The sequence below is a fragment of the Lepidochelys kempii genome, chromosome 7 (genome assembly GCF_965140285.1).
Source record: "Lepidochelys kempii isolate rLepKem1 chromosome 7, rLepKem1.hap1, whole genome shotgun sequence".
Classification (NCBI taxonomy): domain Eukaryota; kingdom Metazoa; phylum Chordata; order Testudines; family Cheloniidae; genus Lepidochelys; species Lepidochelys kempii.
Genome location: NC_136386.1, coordinates 76,196,448 through 76,218,311, shown reverse-complemented (window position 1 = coordinate 76,218,311; position 21,864 = coordinate 76,196,448). Strand labels below are relative to the sequence as shown.

Below are 21,864 nucleotides of genomic sequence, written 5' to 3'. Positions count from 1 at the left end.
GTTTTAAATTGCCCCATATGTTAAACTGATGCAAGTTTTGTGTGCTGACAAGGCCTTCGAGAGTTAGGTGCTCAACTTTCAATGGGAGTTGGACACTTAAATCTCTCATAGCCCTTTGAAAAACCCAGCCTTAATTGTTTTCGTTGTCCAGATTTACTCTTTTTCTATATTTGCTAGCCCACCAGATGTTCAAAGGAGACAAGTCAGGCAACTTTGAGGCCTAGGCATGTTGACTTACAGATCTTAACACACATGTAAAACTAGTCCAGCAGAATTAGGTGACAATGAAGGGGATATCATTAATTGTATAACTGCACCCACTTGCAAGAAATACTGTGCAAAATTTCTCGGTTTCATGTTTCAGTCTCAGGGTAAAAATGGAATCTTTCAAGCAAGTCACAAAATGAAAACTGAGAAACTTTCCCCAACCTTTTTATTTGTTGGCACTGAATATGGCAATGCCACCCTTTGAGAAGTTTCTATCAGCTCTCCTTACACAAGTGTAAACCAGTTAGTTCATTTTTGGTAGTGAGAGAGCAGAAGGGTACAGGTCTATCAATCCAACAAGTATAAACCTGTTGTGCGAGTATAGACCTCCATATTTTCCTCCACTCTCCTTGAAAAGTAGATAGTAAAATTTGCAGATTGATTCAGTCTAAACTTTCACCATGGCTCAGGTTAACACAACTTTCTTTGCAGAAAGCATGGCAAAATGTTAGGATGAGGAAAATGGGATTTTCCCAGAAATTTTGTCAGGGCAAGATTTTACCATAATTACAGATCCCCATATAATCAGTGCTGCGGTGGTATCTCCAAAAGCAAAAATAACTTTTTTAGGAGGTTGAGGTGTATCAACTGTGTAGGTGAGGTTGAAGGAATAGAATAACATGGACTATTATTTCCCTACTGATTTTAGTGTAATTATACTATGTTTTCATAAGTGCTTCAGGTTCTGTAGGTAGAGAGAGATACTAATCTAAATTGAAACTTACACTATAGATGACCTTGAGCTGCAAAATTCAGCACTTCCCCAAAATCAAGAGGGAATTGGGCTTATCTCTAGTTTGCATAGCACATTTTATAGCTTAGCACCCACATTCAGTCCTGGCGTAAACGGGCACCATTCTATCGACTACAGTGGAATATAGGAACTGCCATGTAGTATCAGGCCATCTAAGACCATTATGTTGACTCTGACAATGCTGAATACTAGATACTTCAGTGGAAGGTGTTTAAAAGAAACACCCCACCATTGTGAATAATTTCTTCCTAACCTCACGCATTTACTGATTGTCTTACGGTGCTGAGTATTATTCTAACTAGTGCAATTGCAGATTATATTCTTATTCAGAAATGTATTATAAATGGAATTGCACCTGTTTATGCCAGGGCTGCATTTTGTCCTTGGGTATCTGCATAATAAGTTGTATGCTGCTAGTACTGTGCATGAGCCATTTGAATTTTCTTCATGAGGGCCCCCCCTATAATGTATTCTCAATAAACCAGTTACATTTATTCTGTATGTCAAATCTTATTTCTGCATCTAGGTGTCCAAATAGTGTTAATGTTTGTGGGTTTTTCTTCTTCTTGTATCTTTCAGCTTTGAGCAAAAAATTTCAAAGCTATTTATGGATTATAGTAATTTTGAGGAAATCTAATTCCATCTGATTCTGACAAAACAAGGAATTTGCGGGAATTGACAAAAAGCTCTATTTGTTAAACACAAAAGCTGATTGAACACTGAAAATATGTCCTTTCCAACCCGCTCTACTAGACAGTAGTGTGCTCAGAATTTAAAATTAGTATGTAAAAGCATTCAGAATAAACTGCCAGAAGGAAGTGGCAAAATTATTCAAGTTCAGTCTTATACCAAGAGTATTGTCCAAAGTGTACTCTGATCTATTGGAAGTATCATAACTTTAAACTTGCTGCATGATTTATTTAGGCAGGGACTTTCAGATATGTCTAAGGGAGTTGGCACCCTACTTTATTTGAATTGCAGTGGGAACTGGGCGCCTGATTCCTGTAGGCTCCTTTGAAAATTTCAGCACTGTTTATTTGCACTTGTACTACATTCATTTCATATGCTAACACTAGAGCTGGGGAAACAATGGGTTTTTTGGTTCTCTGGCAATTCTGAAAAATATGTTGGGTTGAACAAATCCTTCTTCTTTAGCAAAATTAAAAAGTTTTGTTTCTATTTCTGCCACTTTTAAACATTGTTTGTTTTAAATAAAGTTAAAAGAAATTTTGAAATGAAAAGTCATTTTGAACGAAAAAATCAAAATGTTTCTTTAGAAACAATCAAAACAAAATGTTTTGATTTTGTCAGAGTTTTTTTTGTGGGGGAGAAAGGGGTTGTCCGAGCAATTTGGCAAAATTGACAGAAATTTGCAGGATGTTGTGATGTAGCTAATGCTGCATTATTCACTGAAGAATGTAATGAGAATTTTTTTCCCAGCTCAAGCTAACTCATAATATTCTAAAAGAAATTAAAAACAAAATAAAACTGAAAGCAAAACTCCCAGAGGCCTTCAGACCCCAGTCTAGGCTCTCTGGATAGCATTATCTCTATTAAACAGCAGGACTACATAATGCAGCCTCTACTAACAACTCCCTTATACTTCCCAAGCCAGTCTCCCTCATTTCTAACTCTCACGGTCTGTCTTCTCCAGAAAAAGCCTAAAAACAGGAATAATTCTGCCGTCTCTCCTAAGGGCATCCAAACCAAGCTCTGCTGAATTGGGGTAGGAAGCAGATTTCAAAGTTTAGACTGTTCTACAACCAGTCTCTCCTGTTTATACCAAGAGAGGGCTGATAGCTCAATGCCTTAGAATCATTACACAGGGAGACTGGCAGACACTAAGGTCGTCAGGAGGATGCAACCTATTAATCATTCTGTTTATTAAAAACTACACCTGGAAATGAGTTGGCAGCTGGTACAGGTTACAGAACACAAGCTTAATATGCTCTCAGCAGCAAACACCTGAGCAGGCCACCTCATTCTACGTCAGCTACAATTTCCAATTGATTTAAGGTGTAGAGCTCATTGCATAAACTAATTTTGATAGTACAGACTTTACCAGTCAGTGTGGCTGCAGTGTACTTAGAATATATGCTACATATACTTTTAAATTACTCACATAGGAGCATTTTTGTTTTCACTGTGGTTTATTGAAATGGGCATCTCAGCAGCATCATTCCTCTTCCTCATTCTAAAGTTCACTAGCTTTCCAAGGCAATTACTGTATTCCTGGGTTTGTGGAAACTTCATGCTGAGCTACTTCAGACTGGCCAACTCCACATATCACCTACATGTTTCTCTTGGCTGGCAAAACTGGCTGATTTTTTATTTAACCAGCCCATTGAATCTCCCTTTGCATTGATGCTAACAGCTTCCAGGTGGAAGACTTCAAATATTATTGATGTAAAGGATGGCTGATAGAATTGTAAATGGGACCTGGCTGCATCCAGTGCTAGAATATTCTTTTATTAAATCCAGTGTGATGTCTCATTTGTCTGCCTTGGTTAGCAATTCTGAGAAACATTTCTGTAACTTGGGTGATGAGTTGATATGAGTGGATCAAGAGGATGTAAATACAGAGGAGCAAACATATTACATGGCTTGTCTTCACAGTTCTATGAAGCAAAAATTAATATTGTGCAGTCTTAATGGATTAGATTAATCAGGAAAAGGACTAATAGACTTTTAGAGAAGGCTGTGAGAAAACTGCTGCCTTTGCTCACAACTTACTGTACTTAAGAGAATTTTCAAAACTGACTGTTAAAAACAACATCCAGATTGAAATTCAGTGTGCAGGCTGATTTGTCTGTTTCACTAACGTGCATCCATTTTCTGAAAAACCGCATGCTGGGTCACCCATGTCACTTATAAAGTGCAGGTTCTCATTCTTTACTTCTACAGAGTAAAAATGTAAAATAATAATGTAAGATGCAAAATTGCATTAAAACTGAGAGTACAACACAACTCCTGGAGCCTTAAAATTCTTCAGGGAGTGCTGTCCCCTCCTTGCCCTGCCTTTTTTTTTTTTTTAAATTAAATGGAATTTACCATGAAGGGCAGGAAATCCTCATTAGGTCAATTTGTAAGATCCTAGAACTCTATATACAATAAAATGGTAATTTAGGGTGTTTTTTTGTATAGTGTGATGGTCCTTGAGAATATTTTATGCCTTCAGGTTGGTCAATCTGAGAGATGATATAAAGGAGGTCAAATATTGAGAGTAATTAGCAGGATTGAAGATGTGGTATTACAGATCTTAAAGGTAATGCTGCTTGTAATACAGATATTGTGAAGAGGCAGACAGTGAAAAGTGTGAAGTGGGTAGATTACTAGAATCCGTCAAAAAGATTCTGTCCCCAGGTGCCATAAAGTTCTACATGAGAGACATAGGATGGTTTTTGTTTCTGTTGCTCTCTCAGTGAGTTTTAATTTTAAGTCTATGTTTTTGTCGTCCCTGTATGGATTTTAAAGCATTTTGTTGAATTAAATATTTCTCTTGGAGAGCTAAATATCATGTAATTGATGCAACGTTCCATCACGGAATGGCAAGATTTACAAGAGCAGTTAGATGCTAAGAGGACTGAATGCTTCCTTATAAATTCAGAATGTTCACTTATTAAATTAGAGAGTACAGGCCAGATCCTGGCCCAGGACCAGCTCTGGAGGAGTAAAGGTACTATATCATTGTCCTAACCCAGCACCTGTTATAGGGGAATCCACAGGTGGTGAAGACAGCACAGGGGGCTCCATACCTCCCTCTTCCACCCTCCCCACACCTCTTTCACTGTAGTGGGCACACTGGAGACATGGCCAGAACTTTGAAAACCCCTGGCTGCTGTAACAGTCCCTTGGAGGCAATGACCAGATGGCATAAATAAGTAGGTGTGGGGCTGCTCTAATTTATGCTGGGAGGCCAGCCAGACCCTGTCAGATCCAGGGACTGGAGCTGCACAAAGATTTACAGTCAGCGTTTCCTTACTCTGGGCCAGATTCCAAAGCTGCAAACCAACAGGAGAAAGGAAAAGGTACTCCATGTCCTGAGTGATTGTGTAGTGTAATTCAAAGTGTAGAGCTAAGCCAGATAATGTTGATATGCTAGCCAACATGTGGCTCCCCACTGCACACTTAGAGCATACCATGTATCAGCACACACAGTTGCTACTGGCAGCATGCAGGCTATCCCATCACCAGGTAGGTTGCAATGGCTCTGAACAAGGCGCATCATTACTCTGTGTGGGATTTTTTGTCTTGGGCTTTTTATTGCAGCTGGTCTGCATGTTTTGGGTTAAATGACGTTGATATATTTTACTAATTATCTTTTTGTTAAGATTTCATTTTAGCCTAATGTTACATTAACTTGCTTCTGTTTGTATGCTTAGATGCTTGCAACAATCACATCATCAGGTTGTAATGCTGGTCTTTTTGACTGGTCAATGGCCTATATGGTTCATAGGCCTTTAAACATTTAACCATTGCTGTCACATATTTTGTGTTCAGTACAATAGGCAGATATTACGATACTCATATTGTTGATTGTGCTCTCATTGTGCCTGACCAACCTGATTGCCTTGTATGATGAGATAACTGGCTCTGTGGATATGGGGAAAGAAGTGGATGTGATATATCTTGACATTAGCAAAGCTTTTGATACGGTCTCTCACAGTATTCTTGCCAGCAAGTTAAAAAAGTATGGACTAGGTGAATGGATTATAAAGTGGATAGAAAGCTGGCTAGATTGTTGGGCTCAATGGGTAGTGATCAAAGGGTCAGTGTCTAGTTGGCAGCTGGTATCAAGTGGAGTGCCCCAGGGGTCAGTCCTGGGACTGGTTTTGTTCAACATCTTTATTAATGATCTGGATGATGGGATTAATTGCACCCGCAGCAAATTCGCAGATGACACTAAACTGGGGGGAGAGGTAGATACGCTGGAGGGTAGGGATAGGTTCCAGAGTGACCTAAACAAATTGGAGGATTGGGCCAAAAGAAATTTGAGGAGGTTCAACAAGGACAAGTGCAGAGTTCTGCACTTAGGAAGGAAGAATCCCGTGCACCAATATAGGCTGGGGACCGACTGGCTGAGCAGCAGTTCTGCAGAAAAGGGCCTGGGGATTACAGTGGGTGAGAAGCTGGATATGAGTCAGCAGTGTGCTCTTGTTGTGAAGAGGCCAACAGCATATTGGGCTGTATTAGTAGGAGCATTACCAGCAGATCAACGGAAGTGATTATTCCCCTCTATTCGGCACTGGTGAGGCCACACCTGGAGTATTGCGTCCAGTTTTGGTCCCCCCTACTACAGAAGGGATGTAGACAAATTGGAGAGAGTCCAGTGAAAGGCAATGAAAATTATTAGGGGGCTAGGGCACATGACTTATGAGGAGAGGCTGAGGGAACTGGGGTTATTTAGTCTGCAGAAGAGAAGAGGTGGTGGTGGTGGTGGTGGGGATTTGATAGCATCCTTCAATTACCTGAAGGGGGGTTCCAAAGAGGATGGAGCTAGTCTGTTCTCAGTGGTGGCAGATGACAGAACAAGGAGAAATGGCCTCAAGTTGCAGTGTGGGAGGTCTAGGTTGGATATTAGGAAACACTTTCACTAGGAGGGCGGTGATGCACTGGAATGGGTTACCGAGGGAGGTGGTGGAATCTCCATCCTTGGAGGTTTTTAAGGCCCCTTGATACAGCCTTGGCTGGGATGATTTAGTTGGTGTTGGTCCTGCTTTGCGCAAGAGATTGGACTAGATGACCTCCTGAGGTCTCTTCCAACCCTAATATTCTGTGATTACATGGCAGTGTAACAGGGTCTCCTCGGTCCTGCTTCTGTCTCCATCTACAAACCATGCAGAGACCCTTGTGCTGGTTCAACACCTTGTGCAGTTTATTTATAATTGAGTCCCATGACCTTCACAGCATATGTGGCACCTTTACAAGCTGGGGGAGAGCAACTGCAATCTCCCTCTCCCTCTCTGCTTTCCCCCTTTTCACTTCCTTCCTGTGCCTATTGGTGGGCTCTGCCCAATGGCTTAATTAACCTTTCTGCCCTGTCCCACCCACAGATTAGGCACAGGTCTTCCTCTTCAGCTCTAATCTGGTTGGAGCTGCTGTGAACAGAGTCTTGGATGGTGAGCACCACTGTAAAACAAAACAAACTTTCAATGCGCCTGTACAAACTGTGATCTCTGCCTATAATTTGAAATAAGAGAGACTGTGGAACCTCCAACATTGCTGAGGAGAGAAGGTTGAGCTTTTACTGTTACCCACCGTATAGCTATCAAAGTGGACTGACAATTCTCATACAACATATTGATATTCCATAAGCTCTTCAGTCCAGGTCTGTCTTTTTGTTGTGTTTGCACAGCCCCTAGCACAGTGGGACCCCGATCCATGATTCTACCACAGTAGAAATAATGTATCCTTATCCCATGGTGAAATAAATTACAAAATACTCATGCAGAGATTAGATACATTATAGTGACTTAATATTACAAATGAATTCCTACTGTAATTGCAGTCCTTCTGACATTAGCATACACTTGGCTATATACTCTGGGTTAAGGGTCAGCAATATCAATCTATCTTCGTCTGTATTGGAGTCACTTAGCTCCCCTCTGGTAAAAACAAAGGGGCTAGCTGATAACTCCTGACAAGTTGGGGTTTCCTGAAAATACCACAATAGAGGGAAATTGGCAGCAACTGGACATCCTTTGTTTGACCAACTGCAGAACTGAAATAATGAAAGAGATGCAGAACAGGAGAACTGGAGGAATGACGGCTGCTCAGAAGGCAAAAGAGAGCAGACTGATTGGTTGATTTATAATTTATCTTTTTATAATTTTTTTGTTTTGCTGCTTAAAGGGCTTAGAATAGTTTGCCACATCACAAGATTATATCTATTTTTGTGCACAAGCTACGGGACTAATAACTAATGTATTACCCACAGCAGTAATAGGCAACCATGTATTTTAACGCAAGTAATATGCATATAATGTTACTTCAAGTAATAAGATTTCCATAGAAATGTAAAATACAGTATGTGTCACCAACGGTGATCCCCCTCAGAAGCAGTATGGGAAATCTGTAACAAGTCTTAACAGCTATTTACTAGCTATTGTCCTCCCCGAGGCTAACAACTTAAATCCCATCATGTGGGGATATGTTACCCATTTGTAGGGTTTATTTATTTATTTATTTTAAATAAAATTTAATAAATTTTAAAATCCCACTCAAATTAAAAAGAAACAAGCCTGAAAAGGCAGCTTCAAATAATTTCCAAGATAAAAAAGCCAGAATGAAATAAGCACTTATATCATTATATTTCAATAGTTTATTAATGCACAGTATCATTAGCATACCTTGGAGCATAGCACAGTAAGTGTTATAGTAAATGAGGGTTTATTGAATCAGGTCTTTGGCAGTGAATGCAGCCCATCTCCAGTTAGCTGTAGCTCTTTAACTTTGGAATATCACCAGCTCCAGAACATTGTATAAAACATTGCTGCCTCAGTATGGCATCATCCAGAGATTTAAATTCACTCTGTCTGTGATAGAATAAAGTACAGTAATGAATCATTGTAAAGTACGGGCTTGAACCAAAATCCTTTGAATTCAATGGATAGACTCCCATTGACTTCAATGAGCTTTGGATCAGTCCCTATCTTCATTACATGTGTGTATTTCTGGATATATATGCACCAGTGTTTATGGTAGAAGTGAAATCAAGCAGAATAATGTGAGACTTAAGTATATGGATCTGAAGAGGCCACCTTCAGAGAAAATCTGTGTTCAGTAAATGGAAGAAAAGAAAGAACACACAAGTAGTTTAACTAAGCTATTCCTGTCCATTACAGAGATTTGTTGTAAAGTGCATTCATTCCTTTGTATTTTAGGAGGGTTTTCAATGTGTCTCTAATCATACAACTCAGTTAATATACAGACTTCAGTTTCAAGACAGAAACTTTTTAATGTTTTAAGAGGTGACACAGAGCTACCTCAGGATTTTTGAAAGGTTTGCACATTTTAAATATGGCACAGGATTTTCCTTTGCACAGAGGAAAGTTGTTTGTTTATAGTATTACATTTCCTGATCTCTGACACAAATGTGATTGTCATCAAGTGCCTTGTTCAGGATAACACCCGTTTAGAATTAGATTACAGTGAGAAGAAAATAAAGGTTGATAATCACATTAAGGTCAGCCAATGGAATAACAGGTCTAGGACAATTCTGAAGGTCCCATAATGTTGACATTTGTTCCTTTGTGAAAGGGTATAGATACTTTGAATAAACTCTGTAGCTGCAGTTCAAGGGCTTTTGGTTGTCTGTTTAGAAAGAACAGATTGTATGTTTTGCACCCTTTCAAATATTAATGTAAAGACAAATGTTTGAGTAATTTGGGACATAAGTTTAGACATTTATGGTATGTTGGGAGTTCCAGCATTCAATAGGTTCTATTATTAAAGCTGGCACAAACCCTAGTATCTGATCTATGTAGTAACACAATGTCCTTTGTGACTCAATAAACCTCTCTATTGTTTAGAAAATCTGGGATTTGTGTATCCCATAACACTAGTGTTTGCTTACAAAGTAGGCTATACCATAGATCTGAATCTTGAAGCCATAAAGGGGGAATTTAGCTTCTCTCCTCTCATCAGCAGTGCAGTGTCTTGCAGAGGGTGTCGGAGGCAGTTAGGTACAAAAGTTCTGTTTGATGCCCGAGTAGCTTTTCAGCCTTTCACCATTACAGGTATTTGTATTTTATTCATACTTCCCTCACTTCAATATGGGTGGAGCCCTTTTTCCATAACGAAAGGAAGTTTCCAGTGAGAGAATGATGGCCTGTGAGGTTTTATCAATTCCAAGGTATGCACTCTATATATTATTGCATTTTGTGTGTGTGTGTGTGTGTGTGCGTGCGACTGTTAAACCATCAACTTTCACACACTGAGTTCCATTATCCATAGAACAGGTACAGAACGTGCTGCAGTAGTGCAAGCTTTCCCATAGCACTCCGACAGAGTGCTTCAGAGTCTTCCAGAGGGACCACTTCCGGGGCTTGGAGGGTAATTGCGTCTCTGTTCACAATTAAGTCCTTAGCCTTACCTTCAGGACTTTGAGAAACAATGCCAATTAGTTTGTCAAATGTGGTGCTGGTTTTGCGATGTGAATATTTGCCTACCAGGAAGTTGACATAGGGCTCTGTCCTGCAATGTGCTGGATGCCAGAAGGCCATTATGGGTAAAAGTTTTCATAAATGCCGAAGTCCCATTTTCAAAAGTGAGGTGGGCGCTTAGCTGCCTTCAGCTCATTGAAAGTCAGTAGGATTTAGGCTTTTAAGTCATGAAGGTGCTTTTGAAAATTTTATCCCAGGCTCTTGTAGGATCAGGCCGTTTGATCAACAGCTTATTTCACGTTGCCCATTAAGCACCCATTAATTGCTTATGAGCTTCTGTTGTGGGCAGGATTAGGTCCAAGTGGTCCAGAGGGCAAGACTTTGTGACATATTAATAGATGTCTGAGCCATGGCAGGATACATTTTCTTCAAACTAAACGATAGTGTGTCCTCTATTAGTTATCCTGAGACTTTTTTTATGACAGTAGGTTTGTGGAGAAAATAATTCTGTTATGTCAACTCAGTTCAAAATAGAAAAAAAATATCAATGGGAATAAATTAAATTAAAAACCTCTTGCTGTATTTGATAGAATATCAAAACAAATGATAAAATGGCAGTATACCTAAACGTTTCAATAGTGTCTCTCTCAGAAGCTTAGAAACTTACATTTTGTTCTTCATTTGTCATTCTGTAGTTAGCATCTTAAGTATTTTGGTTTGTATTTATTAAATTATCTAGTTTATTTTTTCTATTTGTTATAATTTTGTTCCCTTTTGAAATAATCCATCAGAGTTTCCATTTCTATATAACATCTGCTCAGATTTGCATTACTGTGTATTCATTGTTTAAACAGCACAGAGCCTCGAGTGGAATAACATTGGGAATTCTGCAGATTTCTGAATAACAGGAATATTTGATTTATACCATTCATATACTGTTTGTTATTTAATGGTAGGTTTTTATTTGCAACCTGTACATTTATAACCTGGTGAAAGGATTTAATTGCAATGTTTTTTGGTGCTAGAGTCACTGCCAAGAAAAGTGGCCAAAAAAGGAAAAAAGGGATATTGTAGTCTTTTCTGAGGTTTCTTTGTGGAACACAGTGAATTTCTATCTGGGACCAAAATCACACACATTCATGATGTTGGGTAATTCTGTAGTTTGTCAGTTGGAAACCAAATTTATTGGCAAAAAATGTGATTTTTTTCTTTTTTTGGAGGAAATGTGTAAATACTTAGGAAACTCAAATATATAAAATAAAAGATGTTGAACATGACTAATCAGAAGCAAACTGATTAAATACATTTTATGGCTAAGAAATTAAACCATTGAATTATTTTATATTGTGTATAGCAAGCTGCCTTTGTTTATTTTAAACATTGATGGTAGAACTGTAGAGTCTTCAGCTGGTGTATGGAATTCTACTTTCATTCTTATGAATTATGTTTTTAGTAAGGGGTATATGGTGGGGTGGGGGGTGTAGTTCATTAGGCACAAAAGTACTGTACTCTAGAATTAAGATAGTTTTTCAAAGTTTTAACCTAGATGCACATTTTAAAATCAGGATAATATACATTTAAGTAATATTAATGTTAAGTACTGTTGTATTAGTTTTGATGGAATAAATGGGTCAAAGGTGTTTAACGTAACCCCATCACTGTCCAACATCAACAGTGATAAACAAGGTACAGACACCCCAGCCTGCTCAGTACCGTGGCAAACACATCATTAAAAATTCTTTAAACCTTTTATTAAAGATACATAAAAGAAGGAAAAATATCTAAAGCATTTAAAATGTACAGTATTAAGCAAGGCTTTTATTTTAACAACATCTCTTGTTCTCTGTGCCTTTAGCTGGAGAGAGGTTTTTAGAAGGAAAAACCCTTGTTTGACATTCGATGGTATTAAATATGGTAATAACCATCATTTTGGGGAAAAGAGAAGTTAGTTGAGCTAGGCTGCGGCTGGCATTGTTATTAAAGTCTGATCTCGTTTCCTGTGATCCCATTTCCTGAAAAAACACACATACACACAAAGATAGAAAATGCAGCCTGTGTCCCTCTCATGTTGACTTTCATTTCAGCCACGCTGCTGGAGAAACACGGGCGCAGTACATTGTCTGACCAGCTCCTCCAAGACCTGGCAAACTCTTACCAGCGTTGGGCTCTTTAGAGCATTGCTTTTAGCTGCCTGTCTGGTTAGAGGCTTAGAGCATTGTCACGAGATATGCAGTGTTGACTGACTAAGACAGACTATTATTAGACAAGGCAAAAGGAGAGATTGGAAAGAGAAGAAATAAGATAGGGAAGGAAAAGGACACATTTGGGGGTGAGAGGAGACAAAGTCTCACATCCCAGGTGGTGGTTGGGATTCGGACAAAGCCAGTAGAAGTGGCAATGTCATCTGAGTCCCTCTCTTGGGTCAGGTTGGTCAGGACATCTTTTAGGATGAGGACAAAAATATGTCTGGGGCCCCAGGAGCAGTGGGGGTGGCAGTGATTGTCATGAAGCTTGCTCCAGTGTCATATTTTTCTCCCAAAGTCTCTTCCTTTAAGCACCCTAACAGGGAGAGATGGGCAGAATAGCCCATCCCCTTATTATCTTGTCAACCAACTAGGCCTCATATCTGACAAGCCAATTTTGGTTCATTGATTTTTCGGTCTCTCATTGTTCTTGTTAACAGGCATGATCTTAACACAGCCCTTGTTGAACTCAGTCTTTCTACTCCCATTTTCTACATTTTTCCATTAACAATTTTTGTTATGTTATTGTGGCATCTTCTCATAGAATCATAGGACTGGAAGTAACCTCGAGAGGTCATCTAGTGCAGTCCCCTGCACTCATGGCAGGATTAAGTATTCGCTAGACCATCCCTGACACTTATGAACTAATCTTACGAATTTACACTCACTTTTTACAGTTGAGCTCACAAATAGGGTACATTTGTAGGTCCAATTATCACAGCAGTGTTAAGGGTGTAACCTCCCTAGTCACAGCAGAGTTTACTATTATGTTATCTCAGATCTAATCTGCTCTGAGGCTCATGCTAAAAGAAGAAAAAAGACTTCACTCTGTACTGATAGATACTTTCTGTGGTGGTAGGTAGTCTTGTCTATTAAATTCAAGCATTACTTTAAATATAATTGAAACATAACTTCAAACTAGACTGAAGCTTGTTTTACCTAAAAACCTCTCATTTATTTCAAGACACATCCAGTGTTACAGTGTCAATTACTACTTAACAGTACCACAAGATATCTCCAGATTCCCAACTAGCAAGATCCCTGGAAAGCCTTGGATGTGAGCTCTCTCATTGGATGCCCTTTTCCAGTAAGAGGTAGGCCTATCACCCTTGCCCAAAAAAGAAGATACAAACCTGCTCTGGAAGCTGCACAGCTATTTGGACAGTGGAGAGCTGATCCAAATGAACTACTAGCTTCACATGCTCCAATTTCCACTCCTCAGCAATCACCAAGCCACTCATAACATTGAAATGATTATTTCCAGTCTGCAGTGACTGTCCTGTATGGTGGCTAGTGTTTGAGGAGAGTGGGTGGATGGATACACTCAATGGATCAGAATAGATTAAAATATAAAATAACCTCAGCATCTTGGAGGGGGGGGTGAATATACAGTAGAACCTCACAGTTACAAACACTTTGGGAATGGAGGTTGTTCATAACTCTGAACAAAACATTATAGGTATTCTTTCAAAAGTTTACAACTGAACATTGACTTAATACAGCTTTAAAACATTACTATGCAGAAGAAAAATGTTGCTTTTAACCATCTTAATTTAAATGAGACAAGCACAAAAACAGCTTCCTTACCTTGTCAAATCTTTTTTTAAACCTTCCCCTTATTTTTTTTACTAGTTTGCATTTAATACTGTACTGTACTGTACTTGCTTTTTTGGGGGTCTTTGCTGCTGCCTTCCACTTCCAAATGAGGTGTGTATTGACTGGTTAGTTCGTAACTCTCAGGTTCTACTGCAATGCCTGCCACTTACACTGCTGTCGTGGGAGCTCTTCAACCCAGATTGTCCTTGAGGAGCTCCCAGCATCTGGAGACTCACAGATGGCTGTAATCTACTTCCTCCCACGCCCCTCAACACACTGTCCTTTTTCTACGGCTATTTGAATGTCATGACCTCTTTCTTTCTTCTTCTGGCTGACCGCTGAAATTTAAAGCAAATAGTCAGGGAGAGCTCAGTAATTTCAAAACAATGCTCTTTTAAAATGCCTTTTGCGAATAAGTGACATACAATCATCTGAGGAAGAAACGGACTATGTGTTAGCCTGCCCAGGATCTCTGGGCAGTCCTCATTGACTCTGCCTTTCAGAAGGAGCTGATGGAGGGGCTTGATATGGTGGTTGTAGTAGTTGTTCTTCCTCTTCAGCACTGGGGGAGCAGCTGTGAGAGCTGCGGTGTCCGTGGAGGTCTCCTCTTAGCTGAATCAATGATATGGGATAGTCATGATACAGTCACCTTGTGCTGTGTTTCTTGTCTTCTATTATAGTTCCCTATTTTTTGAGAAACACTGATTTGCAGAATTTGAATTGAAGGAAACTAGGGGGATAGAGCTCCATTAGCTTATATAAATTAGTTTTACATCTCAGCAAAGACCGAAAGGGAAGAGAAGTTTCTGTTGTTTGTTCACCAAAATGAGCTGTGCTTGAATGGAGAATGGATTAAATAAAACCATTTATCGTCTAACTGTATTTTGCCTAAAGTAATGTCTCTGAAGCACATCAAGTTGAATAATTTAATATTTTTGGGACTGTTTCTTGTACTTTGGTGTATCACTGGGGAGATTTATCATTAGTTCTGTAATTTGGAATGGAATGTATACAGTACACTAGCAGATAAATAATGTATGCCTGATGAAAATAATCTATCCAAGCACTAGCTGCTTAGCCTAAATAATAGAAGCCAAATCTTATACTCAATTTGTGTTTCAATGAAATTAGTGGGCCCAATCAGTAGCTTTTATAAGGGCACTTTACGCTTCTCTGACAGTGTAGAGTGCCCATAAACTAGCTGAATTCAATCCCATGGTGGAAGTGAATTCCCTGCACAACACACAGCCAGCAAAACAGCTCTTTACTGCTCCCTCGTGCAGCCCCCAGCACAGGGGTAGGGTGACCAGATGTCCTGATTTTATAGGGATGGTCCCGATATTCAGGGCTTTGTCTTACATAGGCTCCTATTAACCCCTACCTCCCCCGCATCTACATACTAATACAGTGGTCCCCAAACTTTTAAAGTTGCAACCTCCTTATCCTTAATCTAACCTGCCCGTGCCCCACCCCCCCAGGAGCCACGGTCAGGAGCAGGGGCCGGGAATGAGGCTGTGGTTGGCAACGGGGCCACGGACAGTGGCCAGAGCTGGGGGCAGAGCTGCTGCTGGAGGCACGGCAAGAGCAGAGCTGGGGGCAGAGCGGGACTGGGTGGCACTCCATCCCTGCCCTCCGTGGCGGCTGGTCTGGGCCCTGCCACACCCCCGGACGTTCCTCTGCCCACCCCACAATTTGGGGACTACTATACTAAGAAAATCCCTTTCTTTAATCGCCATTAAATCCACATATTTTGTTAATAAATGGAAAACAATTATGTACTTTTTGGCCAACTGCTGACAAAGCTAATAGTCAAAGGCAATAAGCAGTCTAGAATGGAAGCTGGGGGTATGAATGTTACCTGTATAATCTTATTTGTTCCTGTTTTATTGAACAAACACTCTAATGTGGAAATATTTCACTTTAATAAGGGTTATTTTGGTGTGTGTTTGCATCTGGTTACCATTCTTCTGCTCACGACTGGAATTTATAATTTTCCCTAAAATAATGCACATTGGAAAACATAATCCCAACTATACATATAAAATGATGGGGTCTAAATTAGCTGTTTCCATGATCTCTTCCTTGAGTGGTGTCATTGTAGATAGTTCTTTGAAAACATCCATTCAGTGTGCAGAGGCAGTCAAAGCTAACGGAATGTTGGGAATCATTGGGAAAGGGATAGATAATAAGACAGAAAATATACTGCGTCTTTATAAATCCATGGTACACCCACATCTTGAACACTGCATGCAGGTCTGGTTGCCCCATCTCAAAAAAGATATATTGGGATTGGAAAAGGTCCAGAAAAGGGCAACAAAAATTATTAGGGGTATGGAATATCTTCCGTATGAGGAGAGATTAAAAAGACTCAGACTTTTCAGCTTGGAAAAGAGACGACTAACGGGGGATATGATAGAGGTCTATAAAATCATGACTCGTGTGGAAAAGTAATAAGGAGGTGCTATTTACTCCTTCTCATAACACAAGAACTAGGGGTCACCAAATTTAATTAATAGGCAGCAGGTTTAAAACAAAAGGAAGTATTTCTTCACACAACGCACAGTCAGCCTGTGGAACTCTTTGCCAGAGGATGATGTGAAGGTCAAGGCTATAACAGGGTTCAAAAAGGAACTAGATAAATTCATGGAGGATAGGGCCATCAATGGCTATTAGCCAGGATGGGCAGGGGTGGTGTCCCTAATCTCGGTTTGCCAGAAGCTGGGAATGGGCAACAGGATGGATCACTTGATGATTACCTGTTCTGTTCATTTCCTCTGGGGCACCTGGCATTGGCCACTGTTGGAAGATATGATACTGGGCTAGATGAACCTTTGGTCTGACCCAGAATGGCCATTCCTATATTCTTATGTTTATACAAATGACCATGGAGTTCTGTTAGATTGACATATAGGGAGACTATAAACATTTCTTCAAGTGCTCATAAATTGTTTTGAACAAAACTTCCAGATTCTTCATCCCAGAGTAGATGTTACTTGGAATGAGAAACAGGAGAGAATATACTAGATAAGAAATAGAAAATGTATAGTTGGGGGGGGGGGGGAAAGCATATTCAGTGCCTAGGGATTTATCACTGTGATGTGTTAAACATAAGTTTCTAAGAAGATGGTATTGGATGGCATTCAAACAGTGTTGATGCACTTCTAATTTGTTCTTTTTCGGATGTAAGCAGGAAGATGCTTTTATTTCATATTAAATAGATTTTTGTCTGCTTTTGATATTGCTTTGGGTCGACCTCTTTGAATTGACTATGGCTTTAAGACTCCGGAAACTGAAATATTTAATCCTTTTGGATGCTTTGCAGTTTGATGACTCCCCTGCACTAAGAGATGTGCCTTGTTAACTGAACTGATAGTGCAGATCATACTCTAAAATCAGCGCACTAGAAATACACACGACAGGGTTGGCTTGTTGCTGTGTGTTTGATTATGGAAGATTCCTGAATCTATTTGGGTGCATCACAACTTGATGACAGCTCTGTACAAAGAAATGGGTCATGCTGTCCACGCCAATAACAGAAAATGGTAAAGTAATAATCAAGTTGGCTTGTTGCTTTCTGAGTTATGACAAGATCTGGGAAGTTTGTAAATCTTAGAAGCTTTGGGATCCTTTCATAAATTGTTTAAATATTTGGCAGTCATTTTAAGTAATATCTCCTAAGGTGCACTGTAGAGGAACACCTAGTGTCTCCCTTCTGAGAACCCTAGGAGGCAAGGAACTTTGAAAGGCAGAGCTTGTGGGGATGTACGAGGCAATATATGAAGAAGTGCAGGGGACAGTGAGGCAACTGGAGAGTGTTTGTGTAGAAGAGCAATAAGCTCCTGGCTGGCACCTAATTCAGCTGCTGACTTACGAGGGAGTACCGGAGTTGGAAATCCCATTCTGTCTCTCATTAGTAGCTCTGCAGTTACCTAGATATGCTTCATTAACCCCTTGGGCATCCATAGTGATTTGTTCCAAGACGCAGCCCCCTTTCATTGCTCCCACTGCTCTCTTGCCTCTGAAGGCAACAATACATTGCAGGCTGGAAATTAGGCTGCTTGCCAACAGGAGACACAAGGGGTTATTGATGTCCCTGGGCCTCAGCCTATTTGCATCTAACAGAGTGTGCAGCAGTTGAGAGAAGGCTCCTGTGCCCTTCCTAAGGCATGCCGGGGGAGTCCTGCTCTGATGTGCATTACCTGGAGCTGTGCATCCGGAGGAGCTGTAATTGTATTATGTTGTGTTAGCTGAGTAACAGCATGTGATGGTGGAATTGAAGGCTGTACCATAATCTATAAACACAAGAGACAGTTAGGGATGTATTTAACTTTGGAAACTGCAGACTTCTTTTAACCATGCAACCTTAACGTTCCTTTATCATTGTTTACATCACCCTTCAGGGCGTATGCCTGGAATAACATTGGGGCACATTCCTGCATTATATTTAATTACATACACAAAACTAAAGACTTTGTTAATGGAAAAACTGGTTTGCCTAACTTTAAAATGACAATATTACTTATGCCATGTGGAGCTAGTGAGTTTGGGTTAAATTTATTTTTGGCATTGTATATTAATATACTAAAATACTTATTTTTCTAATGGATTAGTTTCTATACTAAGAAATTTAGTTCTCCTCTTCCTTTTTTTAATACTGTAGGCTGGTTAATGTATATTAAGAGCTGGGCGCACACACAGAGGATGTTGGGATTGTAGAGCTTCCTGTTCTTATTTTTGAGATTTTGAATGCCTGGTGCCTGAGGCAGACTGCTCCAGAGTGCTTAAAATAGTGAAAGTATCCTCTTTGGTCACAATTTTAATCAAAGAGAGCTATCTAAATTCAGTTTTAATTGTGCCCAGCTAATCAAAAACATACAAGCTATTTACCAGCTAGGCAAAAGTCAGTGGGGCATCTGTACTAGGGACAAAGCTGGAGGAGATTTCAAACCATCAGGATATCTTCTATCAGTGAGATTGGAAGGCCTAAACATAGGGACCAGATTTAACTAGATTTGCTTGGTAGACTTGAGTCTTTGTACCACACATGAATATTAAATAGGCCAATGGCCAGTAATAAATGAAGTGACAGTGCAGATGGGTTCTATGCTGGGGCCAGAGAGACATGGAGATGCTTCAACTAATTATTGACCTTCCTGGCAATGAAAAAAAGGCACAATTATATTTACACAAATACCTGGTATACAATTTTAATATCAACTGTGTCATCTCAATACATGATAATACATTAGTAGATAATGAGGTTAAAACTGGGTTTAGTCAATACATTAGATATTTCTCAATATTTATGTATAATAAATTAAAAACATTTCTAAAACTATATTTGGAAAACATCTTATTATAAAGGATAGTTACTTTTGTACGTATCGGGACATTACAGAAAAAGGATTATGATTGCTCATTTCAAGAGGCAGCAATGCAGTGACTCATCCTTTCTACAGGCATCATATTCTGCATCTACAATGTACTTTGAAAATAACATTACAATAAGAAATTTGAAAGAACCTGACCGTAAACCAGGAGTTAATGAAATATGTGATTGGTAAAATATTTGCATAATTGAATTCTCCCCAGCAAATAAGAATGACCGTCGCCTAAAAAATAATCTGATAAATATCTAATACTCAAATTTTGTTCTGAGCCAAAAATTATTTGGGTGGGAAGCTCACATATATGTGTAACAATGTAGTTGCACAAAAATAGAACAAGGTTTTTAAACCAGTTTAATTGTTTTCTGGAACCCTGCAGGGGCAGGGATTGAAGCATGAAATGAGAATCCTGAAGCCTCACATGGTTTATCAGAATTGACAAACACATTTAATTCTATTCAATTTATCATATTCTTTAACAACTAGAAATGTGCTGAGATCTGCAGGGTGCACAAGCAAGAGAGAGGATGCTGAGGATAGCTAGGAAAACTCAGTTCATCAAAACACACAAATACACTTTCACTGATCGTAATCAACTAGAAGTTTTCCTCCTGGAGAACGGGGGGAGAGAAATGTAACTTAAACTGTGATTGTTAAAATAAACAACCCTGGTATAAACAACTCCCTCCTCTCAGGGTGTGACTGTAGTCTCCTTTCCTGCAGCCCCTCTTTGCTACTTGCAGCTCCTAGGCTTTATACATGACCCTTACCTTCCTGCCCAGCTGAGCCTGCTTCTAGTTAGTGGCCTCCTTCATGCTACATCTCTCCCCTACTTGCAGCACAATTGGCTGATTAGACCTGCCTGGCCTAATTTACCCTCTCAGGGCCAGTGTGAGGAATACAGCCCATCACACTCCTGGTGACATCACAGCTTCTCCAGTAGTTGCTACTGACTGTGGATGGACGACTCTCAAGAACCCTGCAAAGGACTAGTGGACAATTTGTCAAGGGAGCAGAAATTAAATAGATTTTTCCAGAGATGATAACCTGAGAACAGGCTCTATTATTCCATAGGACAAGCTTGTCCTGCTTGATGCTAGCTAATCTTAGCTGCATGACACCCTCTGACCCTGGTACTGTCTTATCAGGCTATACTTAAGAAGGCAATTCTAAGTAATTTACTATGTGGTCCAGTACAGGCTCTTTCAAACAATGGGGCCTGGCTGGGGCACACCGATGGGGCCTGGACAGTGTCTGCCTGGGCTCTGAAAGTTGTCGTCTTATTGTAATTGCAATATTAAAATTAAGAAAATGTGACTCATTGGAAGGCATTTTCTGTTAATTTCTCTGTGTGATTACTCCACAGAGTCTAGTTCCTGCCTCATCACAAGCTTCCATCACAGCAAGGGACCAATCAGCATTTCCTTCTTATGACAAAACGAGGCCTGCTGGGGTTCTGGCACTGAGGGCAGGAATGCTATCACTCCCATGCTCCCCCAGCTGCTGCCAAACCAGTATGTGCCTCTATTGAGTGGATGAGCAAGCAGCAATGTCAGGGCCTTGCCAGCAGCAAGGTGAGAGGGACAGAACAGAGAGACTATGACTTAAGGGAGAATGGGCTGGGGACAGCCTGAGGGAACTGGAGCTCAAAGGAAAATGGGCTGCCCTTGAGCTTTTGTTCCACCTCCACTGTGTCCCACAGAGATCACTCTCCATTGCAGTTTGGGCAGCCTTTCTGCATCGGGATACGCTTTGCACAGTGAAACAAGCTTCTCCGTCTCACTGAAACACGTCCAGGTAAAGCTATGAGAGCTGTACTTTTGAAAACCACATTAAAGAACATTATTTATGTGGCAAAGTCTAGCACTGCAAACGTTAGGAAAAGCCAGAATTCAGGTTGCCTGTGCAACCTGAATTCTGTCCCCATTGCATATGCATTCTGGTACAGTCTTAATTACATAATCACACATGTGGTGCGCCCAGACGGGATGGAGGAAGTGGGTCCATACACTGATTCCAGAGTGAGTGAGGGGTTTGCGGGAGAGCCTGGCTCAGTCCCTTGCCCCAGTTATGCTGCAGCATTTGATTAGAATGTTTGTGTTCAGTTATTGCTTTGCCATGCTGCCAAAATGTTGTTGACACAAGCAATAGAAGGGAAATGGCAACTTTCAATGGTTTATAACTTGGCTAAGTCTGACTGGAATTTTCGAAGGAAAAAGCACTGCTGTTACCCTATTGCCAATTTGGTTGGACTTATTCCTGGAGGTGTCATCACATGACATAATCTTTAATTAAAGATTAAGCTTTAATTCCTGGAGACTCCAGGGCAATCCTGGAGGGTTGGCAACCCTAACCTGAGGGCTTTCTTCCTATTGAATTTCAGAGGCCTGCTGTAAACAATTGAGGTGTTACAGTCTTTTTATGATAATTTCTAAGAATCTTTTATAATGAAAAATGTTAAGCAACCTAAATATAAGGGACACTATGAGCTCTGCCAATAGTACTTTCATATC

General features: G+C 40.1%; 1 protein-coding gene and 1 long non-coding RNA gene across 8 annotated transcripts in view; one reads left to right on the top strand and one right to left on the bottom strand.

Moving 5' to 3' along the window:
* The window catches only part of FAM13C (family with sequence similarity 13 member C), a 199,984-nt gene that overhangs the window by 58,209 nt on the left and 119,911 nt on the right, over positions 1-21,864 (top strand). The window lies entirely within an intron of this gene.
* LOC140914767 (uncharacterized) overlaps positions 1-21,864 on the bottom strand; it is a 73,098-nt gene that overhangs the window by 30,492 nt on the left and 20,742 nt on the right. The window contains exons 2-3 of one of the 2 annotated variants that reach the window (XR_012159976.1): positions 18,164-18,256; positions 11,923-14,576 (exon numbers count right to left, since the gene is read on the bottom strand). The exons of the other annotated variant lie outside the window; for it this stretch is intronic. This is a non-coding gene — a long non-coding RNA (uncharacterized LOC140914767). Of the gene's footprint in view, positions 1-11,922; positions 14,577-18,163; positions 18,257-21,864 lie in introns of those variants that run through there. 2 annotated transcript variants of the gene reach the window in all.